The sequence below is a fragment of the Arachis hypogaea genome, chromosome 19 (assembly GCF_003086295.3).
Source record: "Arachis hypogaea cultivar Tifrunner chromosome 19, arahy.Tifrunner.gnm2.J5K5, whole genome shotgun sequence".
Classification (NCBI taxonomy): Eukaryota; Viridiplantae; Streptophyta; class Magnoliopsida; order Fabales; family Fabaceae; genus Arachis; species Arachis hypogaea.
The window spans coordinates 36,299,050-36,325,367 of record NC_092054.1 but is presented as its reverse complement, the minus strand read 5'-3'; the positions used below and the strand labels follow the sequence as shown (position 1 = coordinate 36,325,367).

Below are 26,318 nucleotides of genomic sequence, written 5' to 3'. Positions count from 1 at the left end.
CCCTAAATTAAGCACAAGATAAACTCTAAAAATGGGGTTTATCAACCTCCCCACACTTAAAACCAAGCATGTCCTCATGCTAAACTCAAAAAGAAAACAAAGGGTATCAAAATTTATTCAATGCAAACTACCTAAATGCAACCTATCTAAATGCAATCTATCTAGATGAATGCAACTACTTGGTCAAAATAAATCAACTTCCAAGAAAGCATATATGCACACGAAGGCAAAAGGTATTAGCAACCAAGTCAAACCACAATTGAATTGAGTTATTAAAATATTTTACAAACTTGCAAGAAAAGTGACGATTCTAGGTGAAAACATGTAATTGAGCAATCGAACCCTCACCAGATGTGTATCCGCTCTAGTCACTCAAGTGTATAGGGTTGATTCACTCAATTCTCCCCTAATCATGCTTTCTAAGATTTGTTTTTCATCCAACAATCAACAATTATTTAATGCATGCATACATATATCATGAGGGCTTATCCATAGGTTGTAATGGGGTTAGGGTCAAAGTGAGGTTATATTTGGTTAAATGGACTAGAATTTGAATCTTTGATTAACCTTAGCTTCCCACCTAACCTATATAACAACCTATAAAAATCTAATACAAGCCTAACTACCCATTCTTCACTTTTCCACACACTCATGCATTCTCTTTTTCTATCACCTCTCATATGCATTGATTATTATTGAACCTTACTTTGGGGCATTTTGTCCCCTTTTTATTTCTTTCTTTTTCTTTTCTATTATATATATTTTCTATTTATTTTTCTCATTCATATTTTTTATTTTTTTCAAACAAATGCATATGGTTTAAACATAATTAATACATGAGTATGTACCCAATTCCCATAATTTTCACTGAAAATACAAAACACCCTTTTACCTCAAACAATGTCCCAAGTTTTCCAACACTTGAATGATATACACTCACTAGCCTAAGCTAATCAAAGATCTAAATAAAGGACATTTATTATTTTTTGCTTTAAGGCTTGTAATGTGCTAATATTAAGAACAAAGTGGATTGATAGTAGGCTCAAGGTTGGCTAATAATGGAAGGTAAAAGGTAGGCTATTTGGGTAAGTGAGCTAAATGAAATGATGGCCTCAATCATATATATGCATTCATACACAAAATAATGGATATAAAGAATCAAACAAATCAAATATTACAATCATAGAAAGAGAATAATCACACAAGAATGAGAATAAGTGGTTATACGATGTAACCACACAATTAGGCTCAAATCTCACATGCTTGTGTTCTTAGCTCAAAAGCATGATCCACAATGTATAGTTCAAGCAAGTTCAATGAATAATTTTTACTCAAATTAATTGGGATGCCCTATAGATAAATTTCTTGAAAAATATTCATTATTTTGACTATGCTTATTATATATTTATGCAAAATAAGAAAATGCGACTAAAAATCCTAAAAGACCTAAAAATGAGATGCAAAAAGTGTTGGGATTAGAAATTTGTTACCCAAAAACGCTGATTCGGTCGGACGACATCCCCACACTTAAAAGTTTGCACTGTCCTCAGTGCATTCAAAGATGAGCAAGGGGTATGGCGACTTGCCGGGTTGCCACCTTCAGCCGGTGGATCAACCGGTTGCTGCATGTTCTTTCTTTCGCTTCCTTTGTTGCTTATGGTGCATCCTCCATGTAAAATAGAAAACCAGACAGGAAAACAAGTAGATGCAAAAGCAAAGAAGCATTATTGCTGGAATGAGGTAATAATCACTAGAATGAAGTGAGTGACCCAATGTGCGACATGGATAAAAGTAAGTGTGCATTCTAAGTTGCGTGCGATTTAGAACACATATACTAACATAAAAAGCTATGTTACAGTTACACAAAAAGGAACATGCACTTCACTCATTCTAGTGTGCTTGAGATGTTCTAAACTCATAGGTTAAGACAACTAAACAAGCAATAAAGAAGCATGAAAGCATTCAAGCAAAAAAAATCAAGCAATTGTGAATTGGATAATGATGGGACATTGATTGATGTTCAAGAGAACTTAATGGACCATGTGATCTATGAAACTTACACATCAATCAATGACACACTTTGAATTTAGGCTCACATCACCTAGTGGACATAAGATGGGAAACATGATTGCTATGCAATGTAGTAAAAGAGAACTAGAGGTGAAAAGTCAATCACATAGCAAGCATGGTCCATATAGCTTGAAAATTTCAAAAGGATGTCCCTAGGTGAGCTTCCAATCCAATTTCACAAAAGAAATATTATGCCAAAATGACTAGTTTCAAACATGTGTAGAGCACATAAGTAAACCATTAATGGTCAATCATGTCATTAAGGCTGATAAACCACTATTTTATGGTTTATATTGTGTTTAATTGTGTGGTTTTATCATGATCTTTACCCACTTATTCATTAATTTAGCATGCATTTATATTTCCTTCCTAAAATTATTACATGATTGAAAACTGCTTCCTAGAGACTTTTAATTATGCATTTTAACTCTCCTTTATTTCCATTCGATGCCGTGAACTGTGTGTTAAGCGTTTCAGGCTTTATAGGGCATGAATGAGTTGGAGATTGAAAAGGAAGCTAGCAAAAATGGAAGGAACACAGGAAATTGAGGAGATAACCAGCGAGAAGTGACGCGGCCGCATGGCTCACACGATCGCGCGAAAGAGGAAAATTCGCAGTGACGCGGCCGCATGGCTCACGCGACCGCGCGGAATGGAAAAGCACAAGCGACGCGGAGGTGTGGACGATGCAAACGCGTGGCAGGAAAAAACGCGAATGATGCGTCCGCATGGATGATGCGATCGCATGACATGCGCGATCTGCATAATCTGCAGAATTCGCTGGGGGCGATTTTGGACCCTATTTTGACCCAGTTTTCGGCCCAGAACAGCAGACTAGAGCCAGAGAACATGCAGAAATAAAAGACAACATTCATTCTACACAGTTTTTAGTTTTAGATCTAGTTCACTCCTCCTCTAGGTTTTCTCTCTACACATTCATAGTTCTTAGGATTTAATTTTCGATTGCTCTTTGCATTGGGACACAGAGAAGAGTTATTACCTCATCAAGACTTCGTCATTCTAGTTCGTTTTCTTTACTTGGTTTACTCTTCCATGTTCTTTGCTTTGTTTAATTTTACCATTGAAATATTTTTAGGATTATTTAATACAAGGATCACTTTTAATTTTAATTGACTATTTTGATTTTTTATTTACAATGTCTTTCTTTAATTCCTTTTCATATGCTATGAATTTTACATTCACAATGAGCGAGTAGCTCCCTAACTTGATGGGGGTTTGATTAAAGGGAATCCTTGAGTTGGAAAGCCTGAAATAAAAATTGTAATTGGGTTTATGGTTGGATTACCTTCTAGTCACTAACACCAATCTCTTTTAATTAAGTGGATTGCAACTTGTGAACAGACGTAGCATTCCAACTTGTTTGACTTTCCCTTATCTAGTAAAGGATAACTAAACAGGACAACTTTTAATTGTCAATTAATCTTGAGAGTATCCCAACAATGATAGGGATTCCAACTAATCAACTCCCAATCAAGGCTTTTATTTACATTATTCAATTTCTCCAATTTAATTTCCTGCTTACTCAATTCAAACCTTTTTGAAAACCTCTGATTAATAAAATAGCACACTTTTCTGTAACTCACTGGGAGACGACCTGGGATTCATACTCCCAGTATTTTAATTCTAATTTTCTGTGACACCTTTCTAAATTGATAGGCAGATTTCTGGCGAGTTAAGAACTATACTTGCAACGTATATAAATTAAGAATTTTTAATTCGCCAATTTCTGCCCGCATCAATTTTTGGCGCCGTTGCTGGGGAGTTACAACAGAGTGCTAAAGTTATTAATTAGAATTTATTTATTTGCATTTTATTTTATTTTGCTACTATGAGCTGCATGTTTCTTTCGTCAAATGACGCGTTCACTTCCTGATCCAAGCTTGCCAATATTCGATCCTGAAATTGAAAGGACTATTTCACGAATAAGGCGAGCTCGGCGTCGGTTAGTCCTCTCTGAGGGCGGATCTGAAATGTCAGTTGAAGAAGAAACCATCCCCCCGTTCTACTGATTCGGTTGATTCATGTGCAGACGACATGGCAGAACCTAGGAGAATTACTATCCAGGAGGAAGGAGCCCCTGATTTTACAATGTAACCGTTTCAAGCGCATCACCCAGCGGTGGCTACAGATTTTGAAATAAAGACCGCATTGCTCAATTTGATGCCCAAGTTTCATGGCTTACCTGCTCAAGAGCCTATCAAGCACCTGAGAGATTTCCAAGCAGCCTGTTCTACTGTCAGGCGTGATGGAGCAGATGAAACTTCTGGAGGGATAAGCAAGAGAGTGGTACTACACTCAACCCCTAGCAAATGTATCCAACTGGGATACACTCAGAAAAGAATTTTTAGAAAAATTCTTTCCATCTGAAGTTACTGATAAACTAAGGAAAGACATTTCCACGATTGTTCAAGATGACAACGAGACTCTCTTTGAATACTGGGAGCGCTTCAATAATCTTCTGGAAGCATGCCCCCACCACAGGATTGACAAGATAGTGTTACTTAGCTATATCACACAGGGCATGAGGCCCCAAGATAAGACCACATTGGAAAGTGCTAGCAATGGGTCTATGAAGAAGTACAAGACCACTGATGAGGCATGGCAATTGATCAGCGAATTAGCTGAATCTACTAGGAACCATAGGCAGAAACAAGGCCGTTTAAAAGCCGTTGCAGAAGTATCCTCTAGCAGAGAGACTGCTGCTCTAGCTCAGAGTATCTGTGAAATGACCAACTTGCTGAAGCAGATGCAATTGAATCAACAACAAGTTCAGCAAGCTCAACCTTCTCCAGCACAGCAAAGCCAACAGTTAGTCCCATAGAGAGTCTGCGGAATTTGTGCTGATTATAGCCATTATACTGATGAATGCCCGCAGCTCCAACAGGAAGACAACATGGTGGAAATAATAACCATGGATGGCAGGACACTTCTAACCAGAATTGGAGGGACAACAATAACAGAGGAGGTAGAGACAATCAGGAAAATCAGAGGTGGAATAATAACAACAACAGGCAGCAGAATCAACCTTACAGAGCACCTCACTTGAGGCAATCCCAAGGACCACAGAATACCCAACAGCAGACCTCTCAATTTACTCATCCTTCTTCATCTCCTAATGAAGAGTTACTACAATCCTTTGAGCGAAGACAACAAACCATGGAAAATAACATTATGAATAACATTAATGCCAGTCTGAATGGTCTGACCTCTACTTTGCAAGCTCTTGTCTCACAGATTGGATCAATGCAAAATTTCAATAACCAACCTTCAAGTTCCACTGGAATTCCCTCTCAACCATTACCCAATCCAAAGGGAGGCATTAATGCCATTACCCTAAGGTCCAGAACCACACTGCAAGAGAGGAATCGGGAGGAGCCCAACCCACCAGAACACGCCTCAGCTGAAGAGGTAGTAGAAATAGAAGCTGTTGAAGAGGAAGAGGACATACAGGACATAACTGAAAAAGAAGAAGCCCAACCATAGGAGGAAGCACCAAAAGGCGCAGATATGGCAGAAAACACCTCTCCCATTCCATTTCCACAACTTGCAAGGAAGCCCAAGAAGCAGCTAGAACCCGATTCCAAAATGGTAGAAATATTCAAAAAGGTTGAGGTAACTGTTCCTCTTTTTGATGTTATTCAACAGGTACCTAAATATGCAAAGTTTCTAAAAGATTTATGTATACATAAAGACAAAATTAATGAATTAGAAACTATTCCTTTAGGTAGTTCCATATTTGCTTTAATGGGAGGATTACCTGAAAAGTGCAGTGACTCAGGTCCTTGTATAGTTAGTTGTACTATTGGTGGAATAGTAATTTATGATTGCATGTGTGATTTAGGAGCATGTGTTAGTATAATGCATTTGTCTATATATGATATTTTGAGGCTCCCTCCCTTAAAAAGGTCGGCAGCTCGTTTTGTGTTAGCAGATAAAAGCATTATTACAGTGGCTGGAGTTGCTGAAGATGTTTTAGTGAACATTAAAGGGCTTACATTTCCCACTGATTTTTATATCTTGGAGATGCCCCATAATGACTCAGATAAGCCATCATCAATCCTACTTGGAAGACCATTCCTGAAGACATCAAAATTCAAATTGGATGCTTTTTCAGAACAGAAAAAAAAAATGCCACGCGACGTGACCGCATCAGCGACGCGTCCGCGTCGCTAGGAGAGGGGAGAAAAAAAACGAACAGAGAGTCACGCTGGAGCGTGGCTGGAGGCGTGCCAGTGGCACAATTCGACCCACGTGACCACGTCGCTGACGCGTCCGCGTTGTATGGGCATAATGGCCTCCCACGTGACTGCGTGACCCACGCAGTCGCGTGCCCTGATTTTCGACGTAAAAATGGTGCACAACGAATTATTGTGCGAGAGTGGTGCTGGATTGGTGCTGAACGCACAATTCTACCCACGCGGACGCATGGGCCACGCGTCCGCGTAGTCCCCTTCTGAAGCCCACTCACGCGATCGTATGCCCTACGCGATCGCGTCACCTCAAATTTGGCAAATATATCAATTCGAACAGAGAGTTGTTCAGGCGCGAGGCTGCACTCGCGCCAGAAGCACAACATGGGTCACGTGACCGCATGACCGACACGACCGCGTCACCTGAACTAAAGCGCAATCGCGCGAACGCATGCCCCACGTGGCCGCGTCGCTTGCGCCGCACAGCTCAAACTTAATTGCCAAAATATCTTATCTTCCTCTTTTCCAATTCCTAATTTCTCTTTTCCCTCCTTATTTCTTCCTTCTCCCTTCTTCCTTCTATCTCTCCTTTCTCTCTCTCTCTTTCACCTCCATTAACAAGGTTTTATTTTCTTCTTCCCTCTTTCTTTTTCTACCATTCTTCTTATTTTATATGTTATTTTCTTTTCTTTTCTTTTCTTTTTCTTTTCATTATTCATATTTTCTTTCTTCTTCTTTCCTTTTTACATGGTGTTAGAATTTTATTTGAGTCATTATTCTTCATTATATGCTTGTGGATTGTTGCAAATTGTTTGGCAATTATATATTATTTTCTTTAAAGGGTTACTTGCATGTTCACTTTAATACTTTCTATACCTTATTCACCATGCATGCTATGTGTTTGTGAAAAAGCCCATATGGCATTATGCACTTCTCTACATTATTCTATTATACTATTCAATGCTTGCTTTTCATAAACTCCCTCTACTATTGTATTAATTAAATTTAATTGTCAATACAAATGTGATGGTTTTCTATAAAGTGATGTTTGATCTATGCTACTCATGCCCTTTTTCGGCATGCCAATAAACACCTTGCATTCACTTGTCATTATATGCACTAGCTATTTTCCACTGATGACTTTTCACATGTACTCATGAGCGTGTGTTAATGTCAGTTACCTCCTAATGTGCATCCATCACCACCTTTTTCGTTCTCTTCCTTGCTATATATCTCTTTGAATTTAATTTACTTTCTCTTCCCTTTTTCAGGATGGCCACCAAGAAAGGAAAAGAGAAAGCTACTCCCAAACCCCCAGTAAGAAGAGGAACTAAAAGAGCACTAGTGGCAGAACCTTCTTCAACTGCAGTCAAGCCCTCAACAAAAAGAGTTACGAGGATCATAAAGGTTGATGAAAAGGAGAAAGCTTTTCAAGCAAAGGACACTGCGCGATTTCCAAATCGCTACTGTGAGCAGATGTTCCCTATTCTGGCTGAAAGGAGCTACAACAACGAACACCTTCTTATCCTCCCGCTCAATATCGCTACTTTTGTTGAGCCGCAAATTGAACGAAGACAATGGGGTTTCCTACAGAGACAGCCAAGGCAGGTCAATCTTTCTTGGGTAGTCAAGTTCTACTCTAACTTCTACCTGCCAACCCTGCAGTCTGTCTATGTCCGTCAGAAGCAAGTCCCCATTACAGAAGAAGCCATTCAACAAGCTCTGGGTCTCCCCCTATTCCAGAAGGAATGGACGTCTTTCAAGAAGCCGCACTCAAGCGCCAGAAGTACCAATTCGACTGGGAAGCTGTTCTCAGAGTTATCGCACTACCTGGCAGCCATTGGATCTACGGATACCATCGTACTCGCCCTAAGGGAATCTCGGCTTCAGTACTTACCTTGGAGGCTCGCGTATGGGCACAGATCATGTCCCACTACGTCTTTTTGAGCACTCATGAGTCCTCCTTCACTGCAGACATGACCGTTCTACTATGGTGCATCCTTACAGACCAGCCTCTGAATTTACCAAGACATATCCAGAATACCATGGGACACGTACAAATTGCGGGCAACCTACCTTTTCCCGCCTTAGTCTCAGATCTTGTCTCAGCCGCCGGAGTCTCCTACAGAGCTGGGGACACCAAAGCCATGCTTCCACGGGATGATCAGTATGTCCCTAACGGGAAATACCTCAGACTTCCAGCAGCCACTACAAGCCTTCCTACTGTACCGGTTGAAGATATCCCTTCTTCAACACCACAAGCACCTACAACAGATGAACTGCTCCAGCAGATAATCAAAAGGTTGGACCGGCAAGAACACAAAGCTAAGATGAGAGAGCGCCGTAACGAGCGTCGATTCAAACACCTCAAGGAGCTACTCAAGGGACACTTCAAGGACTCAGACACCCCGAACTCCACTTTCTTTACCAGCACAGGGAGCCATGATGGTCCCAACTGTGGAGATACTGCTACCAGCCCATCCCTGCTCCTGACAAATGGCACCGAGGACGGTGCAAAGCCTTAAGTGTGGGGAGGTCGGTCAGTACCTGACTTCCGGAGGTAATTTCTCTTCCCTAGCACCAATAAATTAGGATATTTTAGTTAGATTTTCTTTCTTTTATAGAATAGGATAAATTGCATAGTAATAGGTTAGTTGCATGCATGCTCTACTTGATTATAAAGACAATAAGTTTCTTCTAAGACTCTATCTTTGGAACAAAATTTCACTAATTTTTAAAAAAATTTTTTTATGATAAATCTACTTGAAGTTGTATTTGGAACATGATTTTTGAGCTAAAGAATACACAACCTGTGAAGATTTGAGCCTTTATGCATGGTTACATTATTTAACCATAATTATTTTATTCTTGTGTGTTTACTTCTCTATGATTGTAATCTATATTTTGTTTCATCCTATATGTCCAATATTTATTATATTTGTATGCTTGCATATGATTGAGGCCATTTTTTGTTTAAACTCACTTATCCAAATTAAGCCTACCCTTTTCAATTACCTTTGTTAACCACTTTGAGCCTTTAAATCCCGTTTGTTCTATATTTCACCACATTACTAGCCTTAAGCAGAAAAACAATTGTATACCCCAAATTGAATCTTTGGTTAGCTTAAGATAGAATTGTGTGTGCTAGTTAAATATGGGAAATTGTGGGAACAAAAGTTATTAAGGGAATGTATCATGATAATGCAATGGGAATTTGGATACCTACTCATGTGAAACTATAAGAATTAAAAATCTATGTGCATTGATAAGCTATGTTTATTTTTATGTCTAAAAAAAAAGCAATAAATAAATAAGGGGACAAAATTACCCCAATGCTAAATTAAGAATTCAAAGATCAATGCACATATGATAAAATTAAAATAAAAAAGTTGATACATGAGTATGGAATGTAAAAGGGAATTCTGGGTAGCTAGGTATGAATTCTAAGGTTACACTAAATATATATAGGTTGGGTTAAAGCTTGGGTTAATTAAAGATTCAATTTATAAGCTCACTTAACCATATATGTATCCCTACCTCTACCTTGGCCCCATTACAACCTTGAAAAGACCTCATGATGTTTGCATTGGTATATTAACTGTTGTTGATTAGTTAGGAGAAGAACAAAAGTTAGAGAGCATGATTATAGAAGGATAGAGTGATTACCCTATACACTAGAGAGATTAGAGCATACATACATCATCAGTAGGGGTTCAATGCTTGAATTTCCATGTTCCCTGCTTTCATGAGCTATCTTCTTGCACTCTTATCTGTCTTACTGTATAATGATATAATTAGTGGAATTTGATTTGCAATTATTTTGAAGGGCCTATTTACTTTTGATCAAGTGGCCAAGAATCATATAGTTGAATTCATATATATAGGGTTGCATTGCATTGCATGAGTTTCTACATGTTCATACTTATTTATTTTATCTCCTTCAATTAAGCATGAGGACATGCTAATGTTTAAGTGTGGGGAGGTTGATAAACCACTATTTTATGGTTTATATTGTGTTTAATTGTGTGGTTTTATCATGATCTTTACCCACTTATTCATTAATTTAGCATGCATTTATATTTCCTTCCTGAAATTATTACATGATTGAAAACTGCTTCCTAGAGACTTTTAATTATGCATTTTAACTCTCCTTTATTCCATTCGATGCCGTGATCTGTGTGTTAAGCGTTTCAGGCTTTATAGGGCATGAATGAGTTGGAGATTGGAAAGGAAGCTAGCAAAAATGGAAGGAACACAGGAAATTGAGGAGATAACCAGCGAGAAGTGATGCGGCCGCATGGCTCACGCGACCGCGTGAAAGAGGAGAATTCGCAGTGACGCGATCGCATGGCTCACGCGACCGCGCGGAATGGAAAAGCACAAGCGACGCGGAGGTGTGGACGATGCGAACGCGTGGCAGGGAAAAACGCGAATGACGCGTCCGCATGGATGACGCGATCGCGTGACATGCGCGATCTGCATAATCTGCAGAATTCGCTGGGGGCGATTTTGGACCCTATTTTGACCCAATTTTTGGCCCAGAACAGCAGACTAGAGCCAGAGAACATGCAGAAATAAAAGACAACATTCATTCTACACAGTTTTTAGTTTTAGATCTAGTTCACTCATCCTCTAGGTTTTCTCTCTACACATTCATAGTTCTTAGGATTTAATTTTCGATTGCTCTTTGCATTGGGACACAGAGAAGAGTTATTACTTCATCAAGACTTCGTCATTCTAGTTCGTTTTATTTACTTGGTTTACTCTTCCATGTTCTTTGCTTTGTTTAATTTTACCATTGAAATATTTTTAGGATTATTTAATACAAGGATCACTCTTAATTTTAATTGACTATTTTGATTTTTTATTTACAATGTCTTTCTTTAATTCCTTTTCATATGCTATGAATTTTACATTCACAATGAGCGAGTAGCTCCCTAACTTGATGGGGGTTTGATTAAAGGGAATCCTTGAGTTGGAAAGCTTGAAAGAAAAATTGTAATTGGGTTTATGGTTGGATTCCTTCTAGTCACTAACACCAATCTCTTTTAATTAAGTGGATTGCAACTTGTGAACAGACGTAGCATTCCAACTTGTTTGACTTTCCCTTACCTAGTAAAGGATAACTAAACAGGACAACTTTTAATTGTCAATTAATCTTGAGAGTATCCCAACAATAATAGGGATTCCAACTAATCAACTCCCAATCAAGGCTTTTATTTAAATTATTCAATTTCTCCAATTTAATTTCCTGCTTACTCAATTCAAACCTTTTTGAAAACCTCTGATTAATAAAATAGCACACTTTTTCTGCAACTCGTTGGGAGACGACTTGGGATTCATACTCCCAGTATTTTAATTCTAAATTTCTGTGACACCTTTCTAAATTGATAGGCAGATTTCTGGCGAGTTAAGAACTATACTTGCAACGTATATAAATTAACAATTTTTAATTCGCCAATTTCTGCCTGCATCAAAGGCATAAGCATAACATATCGATGCATATGATCAAGAAATACAATGCATTAAGATAAATGCACAACATCCATCAAGAAATTGCCTAATCAAAGAAAATGGTTCAAATCACATGGTGGCCAAATCATGCAATTCAAAAAGATTTAACATTCGTTAAAGGCAATTCTCATGTACTTGGTGTTCACAAAGGTTAAGCATGAAAAATTCAAAACCAAGTAATAAATTGTAACCTCGACAAGAAAATCCAACAATGAATATCCAAAAACAATTATGCTAAAATAGCATTCAGTTAGTAATAAGCAGCAATATACAACAAACAAAATTAATAATCCAACACTTATCATGAAAACAAAAATCAAACAAAAATTAAACTAAATAAATAGCTAACTAACTAAACTAACTAATGGTTTATGGTGTATGGTAGTGTTGGATGATGGTTGAAGAAGGGAGAGAAAAGAAGAGAAGAGAGAAGAAGGAAAGAAATGGAAAGAAGATGAGAAAAGAAGAGTGGTAAAACAGGGCAATCCACGCATGCGCGTGGTGTGACGCGTGCGCGTGGTGAGGTGAAATGGGAGCAACGCGTACGCGTGGATCACGCATACATGTGATAGGCAAATCAGAGAGGTGACGCGTACGCGTGGATGGGCTTGCGCGAAAGGCACAATTCCAGCCCAAAACTCGCACAACTCTCTGGAATTTGTATGGAAAGTGAAAATTTTGGATTCCACGCATACGCGTGGGTGGTCGAAATTCTTGGTGTCACGCGTACGCGTGGGTGATGCGTACGCATGGCATGGTGCTCTGTTTTTCAAAATTTTTCCAAGTTGTTGCACCACATCAAGCATTCCAAACCTCCCAACAGCTACCAAAACACTATAAAACCTTTTTTAACATACTAAACTACCAAATAAACTCAACAAACTAAACAGAACTTGAAATTAACTAATTTTACCAATATTTACAAAAGAGAAAAAATGAAAAGATATTACCATGGTGGGGTGTCTCCCACCTAGCACTTTTGTCTATTGTCCTTAAGTTGGACTTATGGGGAGCTCCTCATCAAGGTGGCTTGTGCTTGAACTCTTCCTTGGACAACCACCAATGTTTGGACTTCCAATGAGCTCCATTCTTCAAAATTAATATTACCAAGTCTTGATGGAGTTCCGCACAAGCTAAGGGCTCCCAAAATTGATCCTCATGTATTCCCAGGTCCCATATCTTGTTTCTACACTCATCTTCAAGTTGATTATCATTAATTCATCCGGGTGCCAAGCATGATGAATTTTCAATGAAGTGCCAAATTCTCCTTCTAGACCCACCTAATTGAGCACTAGTCCAACCTTTGTATCTCATCTTTGATGTATCAACCAAAATGAGCCTTGATTTGCAATGCCAACCACGAAACATCCTTCTCTTACGCTTCATCCCACAAAGCGCCCTAAGTTGACCATCCGTTTCAAGTAAGCCATACTCAAGTGGGACAATAAAGCTAATAGAGGTGACTTTTACCCACTCAAATGTAGGAGTAGATGACAACCTAGGTAAAGAGGCTTCCAAGGATCTTGACAAAGCATATTCAACTCTCGTCCTTCTTTTTCTAAGGACCTCCACCTCTTCACAAGATTTCTCAATTTCAATCCTTTGTTCATCAATTTCATCTAACTCTTCTCCATCACTCAAATCATAAATGGGAGGATGAGAGAAATCTTCCTCCACATTGCTTTCTATTTCACAGGGAGAAGGTTCTTCAAGTTTAAAGGATTCACCACCAAGAAGGTTTGATGCATGATCTTCATCACCAAGGGAACTCAATTCTTGCTTCATTCCTTCCAAGTCTTCATTCAAAAATTGTTTTGGAGGTTTTGCACTCTCCTCCTCAACATCAAATTCAATCTTCTTGGAGAAATTTTCTATGACTCTAGATTCCCATGGAGGTTCCGCATCTCCTAAGTATTCAACCACTTCTTCCTCTTCTTTAACAATCATAGGTTCCTCTAATTGTTCTAACACAAAGTAACATTCCTCATTTTCCACCGGAGTTCCCAATCTCTCCTTCATGTTATACTCTTCATTTGATTCTCCACATGTGGCCATGGGAGTTCCTTGAGTGCTCAAACATTGGGAGGCTAATCGATTTACTACCTCGTCCAAGGCGGCCGTGAATTCTAGTACCTCCCTTTTCATTTCTCTTTGTCCTTGAAGAATGAGGCCAAGGGTTTCATCTATTGGAGATTGGGGTGGATAGGAGGATTCATTATTTTGGAGAAAGGGTTCATAAGAGAAAGATGGTTCTTCTTGGTGGAAATATGGAGATGGTGTGTATTGAGGTGGTTCTTGGGAGTAATTGTGTTAGAATTGTGGTGGCTCTAAGGATTTTCTTACATAATGGTTACAAGGGTGAGGTAAGGGTGATTGGTTGTATGAGGGATATGGGTCATAGGAAGGTATTTGGTAAAGAGGGGCTTGTGAGTATGGTTGAGGGCTATGTTGAGGATGAGGCTCATAGGTATATGGTGGTGGTTGTTGACAAACAAAATGAGGATCACCACATCCATTAAGTTGATATGCATTAGGAGTGGAATTATACCTATAAGAGACCGAAGGAGGTTGTTGCCAAGAAGGTTGTCCATAAGCTTGAGGCTCCTCCCACCTTTGATTGTTCCATCCTTGATGCATGTTCTCATTGTAATCTCCATTTTTTACAACATAGTTGTAACCAAACTCATAGCCAAAGGGGTGAGAATTCATAGTAGCAAGGGAAAATAAAAATAAAAACTAGTAACAAATAAAGAGAACAAACTCCTACAACTACCAAAAACTAACAAAGAAGCAAAAGGCAAACATATTCACAATATTCACATATATACAATAACCAATAACAAGGCACACATTTACAAGTCCCCGGCAATGGCGCCAAAACTTGATAGAGGATAATTGCTGGTAAAGAATTTCATAATGAAATCTCATTGCAAGTATAGTTCTAAACCAACAACTATCCTCACATCGAAATTTAATTTGTTTGTCACAAGAACAAACCCCAATAAAAATAACCGAAGTATTTAAACCTTGGGTCGTCCCTCAAGAAATTACAGGGAAGTGTACTTGTTTTTGGTTATAGAAAAGTGTTTTTGGGGTTTTGAAATAAGAGACAAAAAAAAAAAAATAAATGGCAACAAAGTAAATGAAACTCAAATTATAAAAGGTCTTGGCAAGGGTTGAAGGTTAAGGATCTTTATCCTTGTTACTAACCACAACATGATAATTGCAAGGATTAATCCCATTAAGTCATCCTCTAACAAGTGAAGGAAAGTCAAATGAGCTACATTAATCCTAATCCATAAGTCCTAGCCACCTCACTAATGAACTTAGTGGAAGCTAGAGTCAATGGATACCAATCATCAATTACTTGGACATTAGCAACTCAAATTCAACTAAGTTATCATCCCAAGCCAAGAACACAAAAAATCTACTCTAACATCCTTCCAAACATTTTGTCAAACACTTGGAAAGCATAAAAGAAAAGCATGGTAAATTTGCAAGAAATGTAAATCTACAACTACCAATTGCAAGGAATTAACAATAACAAAGCAATTAAACAATAAAAGAAATCAAAACATAAATTGCATTAAAGTAAAATAAAAGAAACAAGAGTGCATCAACAACAAAGTAAACAAATACAAGGAGTAAAATACTAAACTAAGAAAATAAAGGTAAAGGAACAAGAAATTGTGAAGAAAAAGTAAATCAAAGCATGAATTAAACCTAGATCTAAAGAAATCCTAATCTATATCTAACCTAATTCTAGAGAGAAGAGAGAGCTTCTCTCTCTAGAAACTAACTAAAGCATGGTGAAAACTCCCCTAAGTGCTTCCTTCCTTGACCCCTCTTGAATTCTGCATATAATAGCCTCAGAAATGAGTTGGATTTGGGCCTGCGAAGCTCAGAAATTGCCCCCAGCGTTTTCACTTTAATGAGGTCACGTGTGAGTTGCGACGCGTACGCATGGCCCACGCGTACGCGTCGTCTGGCATTTTTCTTCTCACGCGTACGCGTCATGTCACGCGTACACGTCGCCATGTGACTTCATATTGACGCGTGCGTGCCGATGTATGCACTCCAAATCCTTGTTTTTCCATGAAGTCTCCATTTTCCATACTTTTCTCTTCACTCCTTTGATCCATTCCTAGCCCTTTTCAACCTGAGTTCACTAACAAACACATCAAGGCATCTAGTGAAATCAAAGGTGAATTAACATTAGCAAATTAAAGGCCTAAAAAACATGTTTTCACTCTTAAGCACAAATTAGGAGAAAGTCATGAAACCCTGCCATTTTGGTGAATAAATGTGGAAAAAGTTGATAAAATCCCCTAAATTAAGCACAAGATAAACCCTAAAAATGGGGTTTATCAATTATTCGAAACTTGTGAATTTTTCTATCAAAATAAGGAACTCAAATAGGAAAAAAAATCAAATTAAGAATCAACTGATAACATTTAATAAAGAGAAAAAAAATGAAAACCTAATATATTGCCTACTCAAAAGACAAACTCCTCAACTGGAGTAAATTGTCCTGTAAGAATTTACGTTTATATAGTGAATGATATTGGTGTTTGGTTTATTTCAAAGGTTATTTTGACTCATTTATATCCATGTTGTCCGAATCAAGCACAGATGCTTAAATAACATAGGTAGCTAAGCATGTATGTACGCCGCACAGTGAAAATAATGATGAAGTTGGTATTAGACCAAATACATATTAATCATTTGTTATAGCAGTTGGGAGGTCTTAATGAATTAAGCTTTATTGAAAAGATGTTAGAAATTATATTACGAGGGAAGTTCGTAATGTTTCTAAATAAGATAATGCCAAAGAATTTGAGAAATACTTTTTGGGAATAAAAAACAAGAATCAAAACTTATTTTATGATCTTGAATTTGAGACTGATCACTCAATTAAAAATATTTTTTGGGCTAATGCAAGAAGTTGGGCTGCTTTTGAGTATTTTGGTGATGTTATTTCATTTGATACCACTTATAATACAAATAGATAATTATTGTGCTAATCTGAAAATATTTGATAACAATTGAAAATAGTTGCTATGCTATTTAGTTTCAAGTGAATTGTCCCCTCATTATATTTATGGTGCCTTTTAAAAAATAATTTGGTGCATATCTGAATTTGTTGCTATGTTGTTGACTCTAGGTATAATTTAGTTTTTGGTTCTTTTGTTAGTGTGAATCATCATGGTCATTTTATATTTTTTGGATGTGCTTTGATGAAAAATAAAGACATTTAATTATTCAAATAGTTATTTGAATGTTGGCTTTGTTATAAGAGAGGAAAGACATTCTTACCAATTAATGCGTATCGATGCAAAAGGCTATTGAGCTTTCTAAGCCAAATACAATTCATAGGTGGTGTATTTGGCATATTATGAAGAAAATTCTAAAGAAATTAAATGGATTCCAGAGACATGAAGAAATTGAACAAAAGATGAGTTATGTTGTTTGGACTTCTCTTTCAAAAGATGTATTTGATAGAAATTAGAATGATTTTCTTATGAAGTATAGTGTTACAGACTATAAATGGCTTACAAGTAACATTTTTGTTGTTACTTCATTAGAATTAATGTATGTTGTGGTTTTTACTATTTAGATGTTTAATATGTTTTTGCATTATTATAACGGTGTAAAACAAATGTTTCTAATTTACTTTTTTTATGCTTTTTGTAGAGCTTTATGAAGACCGTAATTTGTGAATCCTAGTATATCTTGATCAACTCTTTTGGGCTGGGATAAGTGATGCGCGTGTACGCAAAACCCACACTCTTTCGTACAATAGCAACAGTACCAGCAAGTGCACTGGGTCGTCGAAGTAATACCTGAATGAGTCAGGGTCGATCCAACGAGGATTGTGGCTTGAAGCAAGCTTATGGATGTCTTGGAGGTCTTAGTCAGGTGGAATCATAATGTTGTTGGATAGAGGAAATTATTCATAATTTGTATTTCTAAAACAAGTGTTTTAGGGATAGGAATAGAGTTGAAAGTTGGAGTTGCTTTGTCTTTCTGAAGTAACTCTGGTACTACTGTCTTCTTTGCTTGTGAACGATCTTCTTCTATGGCAGGCTGTAAGTGATCAAAGCCATTACCCATGGTCATTGATCTCCTTTGCTACAGATTGAACACGGCCGTGGCCTTTGGCCGTGGTTACTCAATCTGACGAAGGGTGAAGCGTATAGCAGTCCATTCTCTTGGCGATCCTACTCAAAACGCTACAGACAATGTCGAATCTTCCGGATCATAGAACGCGGCTTCTTTAGATTCTAGCCTATACCACGAAGACCCTAATCTCCCCGGAGATCGGTTGAACTGGTATCTCGAGAAGTCCCCAACAAAATCATGGATTAACCGTCTGAGAGATGTATAACCATAGCTGTGTTTGTCACACACGTTCGTCTTAATGTGATGAACAAAGTCAATTTGTCATATCGTCCTGTTCATCACGATGAAGATCGGGATATACATCTTAGAGATAAATCAAACACAGATCGAAGAAGAAACAGTAATACTTTTATTAATTCATAGGACTCAGTAGGGCTCCTCCCCTCAACCTAGGAGGTTTATAAACTCATACTGAAGTAAAAATAATGGAAAATAAAAATAATGGCAGACCTCCCTCTTTGAGAGGTGTAAAAGGTTTGAAGAACTCAAAAGTGGTCGAAAAGACTCAGAATTGCATAAAGTTAATCCCTTAAATACTAAACAGATGACTAGTAAGGGTAAAACAGTCTATTTAGTGCTAAAATCCACTTCTGGGGCCCACTTGGTGAGTGTTTGGACTGAGCTTTGATGAGATCCACGTTCTATGAGGCTCCTTGGGCGTGGAATGCCAGCTAGGGGGTTCTCTCTGGGCCTTTGGATGCTGGGCTCTGCTCTTTGGGCGCTGGACGCCTGGAAGAGGGCAGAAAGCTGGCGTTGGACGCCAGTGTTGGGCCTTCTAATCCGAAGAAAAGTATAAACTATTATATATTGCTGGAAAGATCTGGAAGTCAGATTTCCATAGCCATTGAGAGCACTCCATTTGGACTTTTGTAGCTCCAGAAAAGCTCTTCCGAATGCAGGTAGGTCAGATTTGGACAGCATTTGCAGTGCTTTCTCTATCTCTGAATCAGACTTCTGCTCCAGCTCCTCAATTTCAGCCAGAATTACCTGAAAATTTCCGAAAACACAAAAACTCATAGTAGAATCCAAAAATATGATTTTAACACTAAAACCTATAAAAACTCAATAAAAACTGAATAAAAACTACTAAAAACTATATGAAAATGATGTCAAAAAGCGTATAAAATATCCGCTCATCACAACACCAAACTTAAACCGTTGCTTGTCCCCAAGCAACTAAAAACACAGTAGGATAAAGAAAATTAAGATACAATAAATTTTTAGGTTTCAAATGAAGCTTAGTTAATATCAGATGAGTGGGACTTAGTAGCTTTTTGCTTCTGAATAGGTTTGACATCTCACTATCCATTGAAACTCAGAGATGTTGGCATCTTTAGGAACTTAGAATCCAGATGATATTATTGACTCTCCTAGTTAAGCTTATTTTGATTCTTGAATACAGCTTTCTGAGTCTTGGCCGTGATCTTAAGCACTCTGTTTTCTAGTATTACCACTGGATACATTCATGCCACAGACACTTTAACTGGGTGAACCTTTTCAGATTGTGACTCAGCTTTGCTAAAGTTTCCAGATAGAGGTGTCCATAGTTTTTAAGCACACTCTTTTTGCTTTGGACCACGACTTTAACGGCTCAGTCTCAAGCTTTTCACTTGACACCTTCACGCCACAAGCACATGGTTAGGGACAGCTTGGTTTAGCCGCTTAGGCCAGGATTTTATTCCTTTGGGCCGTCCTAACCACTGATGCTTAAAGCCTTGGGCCCTTTTACCCTTGCCTTTTGGTTTTAAGGGCTATTGGCTTTTTCTGCTTGTTTTTTTCTTTCCTTTTATTTTTCTTTTTTTTTTTTGCCATTTTTTTCGCATGCAAGCTTTTTCTTTTTCTTTTTGCTGTTTTTTCTTGCTTCAAGAATCAATTTTTAGATTTTTCAGTTTATCAATAATACTTTTTCTTTTTCCTTATTCTTTCAAGAGCCAACATTCATAAATTTCAACTTCAAACATGCATTATTTATTTCATTTATTCAGAAAACAAAAGTAAATGACACCACATCAAACTAATTAAACTAATCTTATTTGAAACTTGAAATTCATGCATCTCTCAATTCTTTTCTGATAAAAATTTTTATTTAAGTAGGGTGAGAGATACATGGAACATTTTTACGACTTTTAAGACATCAATGCAAATGATCATGCAACTTAGAACAAGAGAACAAATAAACAGACAGATAGAAAACAGAAAAATAATAAAGGAAATGAATAAAAGAGAATGAATCCACCTAAATGATGGTGGTCAGTGCTCCTCCTTGAGGATCCTATGTAGTGCTTGATCTCTTCTATGTCACGACTTGTCTTTGTTGAGGCAGCTGCACAGGCTCATGTGCATGCTCTCTAGCTTGCTCTATCCTCTTCTTCTATACTTAAGAGTGGTAGAAGTCATAAAGCAGAGCTTTTGCAACACCCAACTTAAGAGTTTTGCTCATTTTCGAGAAAATATGATCAATGGGGAAGAAGAAGGTGGGGTAGGTGGAGCTTTTGTGGGACCTCTTGGTCCTGAGAGGCTAGAAAATTCCAAATTCTTTGCTTCTCTGCATTGGCGTTTGAACGCTAGGGGGCTGCTCCCTGGCTGGCGTTCAATGCCAGCAATGTTCCCCTGTTGGGGCGTTGAATTCCCAGTGAGGGCTTTCTCACTAGCGTTCAACTTTAACACTCTTTTTGGAGTGTTCTATTTTTACTGCTGTGAATTTTGTCTCTTGGCTGATGCATATGATCATAACTCTAAGACTGAAGGGAAAAACAAAATGAAAATAAATGGTTGAGTAAAGTTGGGTTGCCTCCCAACAAGCGTTCTTTTAAATTCATTAGCTTGACCTTTAGCTCCTTACGGAGGTGAGTATGGGCTCAGATTTTCACCTCTTACAGTGAATTTTCTTTCTATCCTCTCATGAATGAACTCTAGATGCTCTAGAGATAGGACACGGCTCACTGTATGTGGTAAGACTGGCTTCTTAGTGAAGACAATTCTCATGCCAGGTGAGAGGACTTCAGTTGGGACTTTCTTGTCCTTTTAGCCTTTAGGTACTTTCTTTTTAGTACCTTCGTGCTTAGAGCTTGTTGAGGGCTGCCCAACACCAAACATAGAATTGATATCTGGGGCTCTGCAGAGCTCTGCACAGAAAGAGAGGGTTGACACACTAGGTGTTGCACTGTTATCTCTCTTTTAGAGGGAGAATTGGGGTGAGGCATCTTGAATAAGATGTAGTCCTCCCTTAACTTTAGGGTTAGTTCTTCCTTAGCCACATCAATGATAGTATTGGCTGTGGCTAGGAAAGGTCTTCCAAGGATGACACAGTCATCCTCATCCTTTCCTATGTCCAAGACTATGAAGTTTGCAGGAATGTAGTGGTTTTCAACTTTAACCAGGATATCCTCCACTAAGCCATATGGCTTCTTCATGGTCTTATCTGCCATTTCTAAAGAGACGTGTGCAGCTTGTACCTCAAGAATTCCCAACTTCTCTTACTGAGAGTGGCATGAGGTTAATACTTGATCCTAGGTTACACAGACCCTTTTCAAAGGTCATAGTGCCTATGGTGCAAGGAAACAGAAAGCGTCTAGAATCTGGAAGCTTCTGAGGTAGCTCTTGCTGAACCAAAGCATAGAGTTCTTTGGTGAGCAATGGAGGTTCTTCCTCCAGAGGCTTTGTACCAAATAGCTTAGCATTTAGCCTCATAAGAGCTCCTATGTACCGACCAACTTGCTCTTCCCGAGTATCTTCATCCTCACTTGAGGATGAGTAGTCATCAGAACTTATGCACTGTAAAAGTGCATTCAAAGGAACCTCTATTGTCTTTATGGTTTCCTTTGGTTCTGGGCTAGAGGGTTCTTGAGTGGGATTTAAGCACTCTGAGGGTGTGCTTTGGTTGGCGTTCAACGCCAGCAATGTCTGCTTACTGGGCATTGAACGCTCTTGCTGTCCCCCCAACTAGCATTAAACACCAGTCCCTCTAGCATTTTGGGTGTTGAACGCCCAGTGAAGGCTTCTTAACTGGCGTTCAATGCCTTCCCATTCTCCTCTAATTCGGCCTCAACCTCCATGGTTATGGCCTTGCACTCTTCTCTAGGATTGACCTTAGTATTATTGGAAAGAGTGTCAGGAGGGGTCTCAGGGATCCTCTTGCTCAGTTGACCAACTTGTACCTCCAAGTTTCTAATGGAGGACCTTGTTTCATTAATGAAACTATGGGTGGTCTTAGTGATGCTGGAGACCAGAATGGCTAAGTCAGAAAGGCTCTGCTTAGAGGTCTCTATATTCCCTTGAGAAGATGGGAATGGTGGTCTGTTATTGAACCTATTATGGTTCCTACTACCTTGGTTGAAACCTTGTTGAGGTTTCTATTGATCCTTCCATGAGAGGTTAGGATGATTCCTCCATGAAGGGTTGTAAGTGTTTCCATAGGCTTCTCCCATGTAATTCACCTCCTCCATAGTGGTTTGATCAGGATCATAAGCTTCTTCTTCAAGATAAGTTTCCTAATTACTGCCAGTTGTAGTTTGCATCCCAGTGAGATGTTGAGGGATCATGTTGACTTGTTGGGTCAAGATCTTATTTTGAGCCAGGATGGCATTCAGAGTCTCAACTTCATGAACTCCTTTCTTTTGAGAGGTACCATGGTTTACAGGATTCCTCGCAGAGGTGTACATGAATCGGTTGTTTGCAACCATCTCAATGAGCTCTCTTGCTTCTGTAGGCATTTTTTTCAAGTGGAGAGATCCACCTCCAAAGCTGTCCAATGAAATTTTGGACATCTCAAACAAACCATCATAGAACACGCCTATGATGGACCACTTTGAGAGCATGTCAGGAGGACATCTCCTGATCAGTTGCTTGTATCTTTCCCAAGCTTCATAGAGGGATTCACCTTCTCTTTGTCTGAAGGTCTGAACTTCCACTCTAATCTTGCTCATCTTTTGAGGAGGAAAGAATTTAGCAAGAAAAGCATTAACTAGCTTTTTCCAAGAGTCAAGACTCTCTCTAGTTGGGCTTCCAACCATAATTTAGCTCTGTCACTTAAAGCAAAGGGAAAGAGCATCAGCTTGTAAACTTCAGGATTAACTCCATTAGTCTTTACAGTATCACAGATTTGTAAAAATTCTGCTAAGAACTGATATGGATCTTCCAGTAGAAGTCCATGGAATTTGCATTTCTGCTACAGGAGAGAGACTAACTGAGGCTTAAGCTCAAAATTGTTAGCTCCAATGGTAGGTACAACAATGCTTCTGCCATAAAAGTCATAGGTAGGCATGGTGAAGTCACCAAGGACCTTTCTAGGCTCCTCTTGTGGTTCGGCCATGTCCTTTGTTTCTTGTTCAAAACTTTCTGAAAGGTCTCTTCCGGAGTGTTGTGCTTTAGCTTGTTATAAACGCCTCCTTAGAGTCTTCTCAGGTTCAGGATCAGGAGTCAAGAGGGGTTTTTTATCCTTGTTTCTGGTCATAAACAAGAAGAACAGAAAAAGATGAAAAGGAAGAAAGTTCTTTGTGCTAATTGGCAAGAAGCTCCTCCTTAAAGTCAGAAGTAAAGAAAGAAGAAGAAGATAAAAAATAAAAATAAAAATAAATAAAATAAGTAGAAGAAGATTACCTTGAAAAGAGAAGATAGAATAAAAGAAAAGAGAAAAGAAAAAAGCTTTTTTTCCACTTGGATCAAAGAGCTTCCAGTTAGATGAGAAGAAGAAAGGGAGGAGGATAAAGAAGTTGAGGTAGACCAAGAGAAGGAAGTAGAGTTGAATGAATAGAGATGAGAAGAAAAGAAGTATAAATAGAAAAAATAAATAAGAATTAAAATATTTTATTTTTATTTTATTGATTAATTAATTTTTTTGAAAATTAAGTTATTAATTTAAAAATATTTTAAAATTGGTTAGTGAATTTTCAAAAATACGAAAGAGAGAAGAGAGAAATTTTTGAAAATTAGGAGAGATGAGAGTTAGTTAGGTGGTTTTAAAAAAGAAGAGAGAGAGGAGAAGATATTATTTTCGAAAATTAAGGAAGAGAAGAGTTAGTTAGGAGGTTTTGAAAAATAAGAGAGAGAAAAGGGAGAGATATTTTCGAAAATTTGAGAGAGAAAAGTTAGTTAGGAGGTTTTGAAAAAGATGAGAGAGAAGATAAAATATTAATTAAGAAAAGATAAAAATAAAAATAAAAGATAAGATAAGAAAAGATTTAAAATAAAAGATAAGATAGAAGATAAGATAAGAAAAGATTTAAAATTTGAAATCAGAAAAAGATAAGATAAGATTTTTTAAAAAGTTTTGAAAAAGATATGATTTAAAAATTAGAAGTTAGAAAAGATAAGATAAGAAACAAAAAAAGATAAAATTAGAAAATGGATTTTGAAAAAGATTTAATTGAAAAAATTTGAATTTTGGAAAAGATAAGATAAGATTTTTGAAAAAGATATGATTTTTATTTTTGAAAAATTTTGATTTTTGAAAACATGACAGTTAAGATATGATAAGATAAAATTTTAAAATCAAAATCTGAATTTTATATGTAATTTTCGAAAATGATGGTTAGAGATTAGTTAGAAAAGATATTTTTTATTTTTTTGAATTTATGGTGAAAGAGAAAAACACAAAAAAGACACAAGACTTAAAATTTTTAGATCTAGTGCACCCAAATTTTCAAAAATTTGGAGAAAAACACAAGGGGACACCAAACTTAAAAATTTTAAAATAAAAACACATGCAAGACTCAAGAACACTTTGAAGACTCACAAGAACACAAAGAACAAATTAAAGACTCAAAGAACACAAGAACATAAAAAAAGAACACCAAACTTAAAATTTTTAGAAAACTAAACAATTTTTTCGAAAATAAAAGAAAATAACCAAGAAAATACCAAACTTTAAAGACTTGACACAAGATTTAAGCAAAGAAAAATTATTTTTGAAAAGTTTTTGAAGAAAGACTCAAAAGAGCAACTATTCCTAAGAACATAGACACAAGGACTCAAAGAGATGCAAGACTCAACAAGAACATCAACAACACTGTGACTCAAACAAAAAGCAGAGGATGCCAAAAATAAACTATATGAAAAAGGTTTTTGAAAAAGTTTTAAAATTTTTATAATTGAAAAGCATGAACATGCAGGACTCAATTCCAAGAACAAAAATTAAACAAAGAAAAGAAAAATCTTTTTGAAATTTTCAAAAATTTAGAGAAGAAGAAAATAAAAATCAAAGACTCAATAAGAACATAAACAAAGAGACTCAAATAAAATAAAAGATCAAACAAAGAAAAGAAAAATATTTTTGAAATTTTTTTTTAAATTTTCGAAAAATTGAAGAGGAAGAAAACAAAAATTAAAATAATGTAAAATAAACTTACCTGATCTAAGGAGCAAAACAATCCGGCAGTTTGTCCAAACTCAACAATCCCCGGCAACGGCACCAAAAATTTGGTGCGCGTGTATGCAAAACCCACACTATTTCGTACAATAGCAGCAGTACCAGCAAGTGCACTGTGCCGTCCTAGTAATATCTGAGCAAGTCAGGGTCGATCCCATGAGGATTGTGGCTTGAAGCAAGCTTATGGTTGTCTTGCAGGTCTTAGTCAGGCAGAATCAGAAGGTTGTTGGATAGAGGAAATTATTCATAATTTGTATTTGTAAAACAAGTGTTTCAGGGATAGGAATAGAGTTGAGAGTTGGAGTTGCTTTCTCTTTCGGAAGTAACTTTGGTACTACTGTCTTCTTTGCTTGTGAATGATCTTCTTCTATGGCAGGCTGTAAGTGATCAAAGCTATTGCCCATGGTCATTAATCTCCTCTGCTACAGACTGAACACGGCCGTGGCCTTTGGCTGTGGTTACTCAATCTGACGAAGGGTGAAGCGCATAGCAGTCCATTCTCTTGGCGATCCTACTCAAAACGCCACAGACAAGGTCGAATCTTACGGATTAGAGAACGCTGCTTCTTTGGATTCTAGCCTATACCACGGACACCCTAATGTCCCCGAAGATCGGCTGAACTGGTGTCTCGAGAAGTCCCCAACAAAATTTTGGATTAACCGTATGAGAGATGTATAACCATAGCTGTTGGCTCGTGCTTTTCTTCAAGGTACTCACACGAACCCAAGTAGACGCGGGTGTTTGTCAGGCACGTTCGTCTTAATGTGATGAACAGAGCCAATTTGTCAGATCGTCCTGTTTACCACGATGAAGATCAGGATATACATCTTAGAGATAGATCAAACACGGATCGAAGAAGAAACAGTAATACTTTTATTAATTTATAGGAATCAGCAGGGCTCCTCCCTTCAACCTAGGAGGTTTAGAAACTCATACTGAAGTAAAAACACTGGAAAATAAAAATAATGGCAGAC

General features: G+C 37.7%; 1 non-coding gene across 1 annotated transcript; it reads right to left on the bottom strand.

Moving 5' to 3' along the window:
* Nucleotides 1–4,468: 4,468 nt before the first annotated feature.
* LOC112781597 (small nucleolar RNA R71) lies at nt 4,469–4,575 on the bottom strand. The gene has a single exon (XR_003192365.1). It is a non-coding gene; the product is annotated as a small nucleolar RNA R71 (small nucleolar RNA).
* Between the last annotated feature and the right edge of the window lie 21,743 nt (nt 4,576–26,318).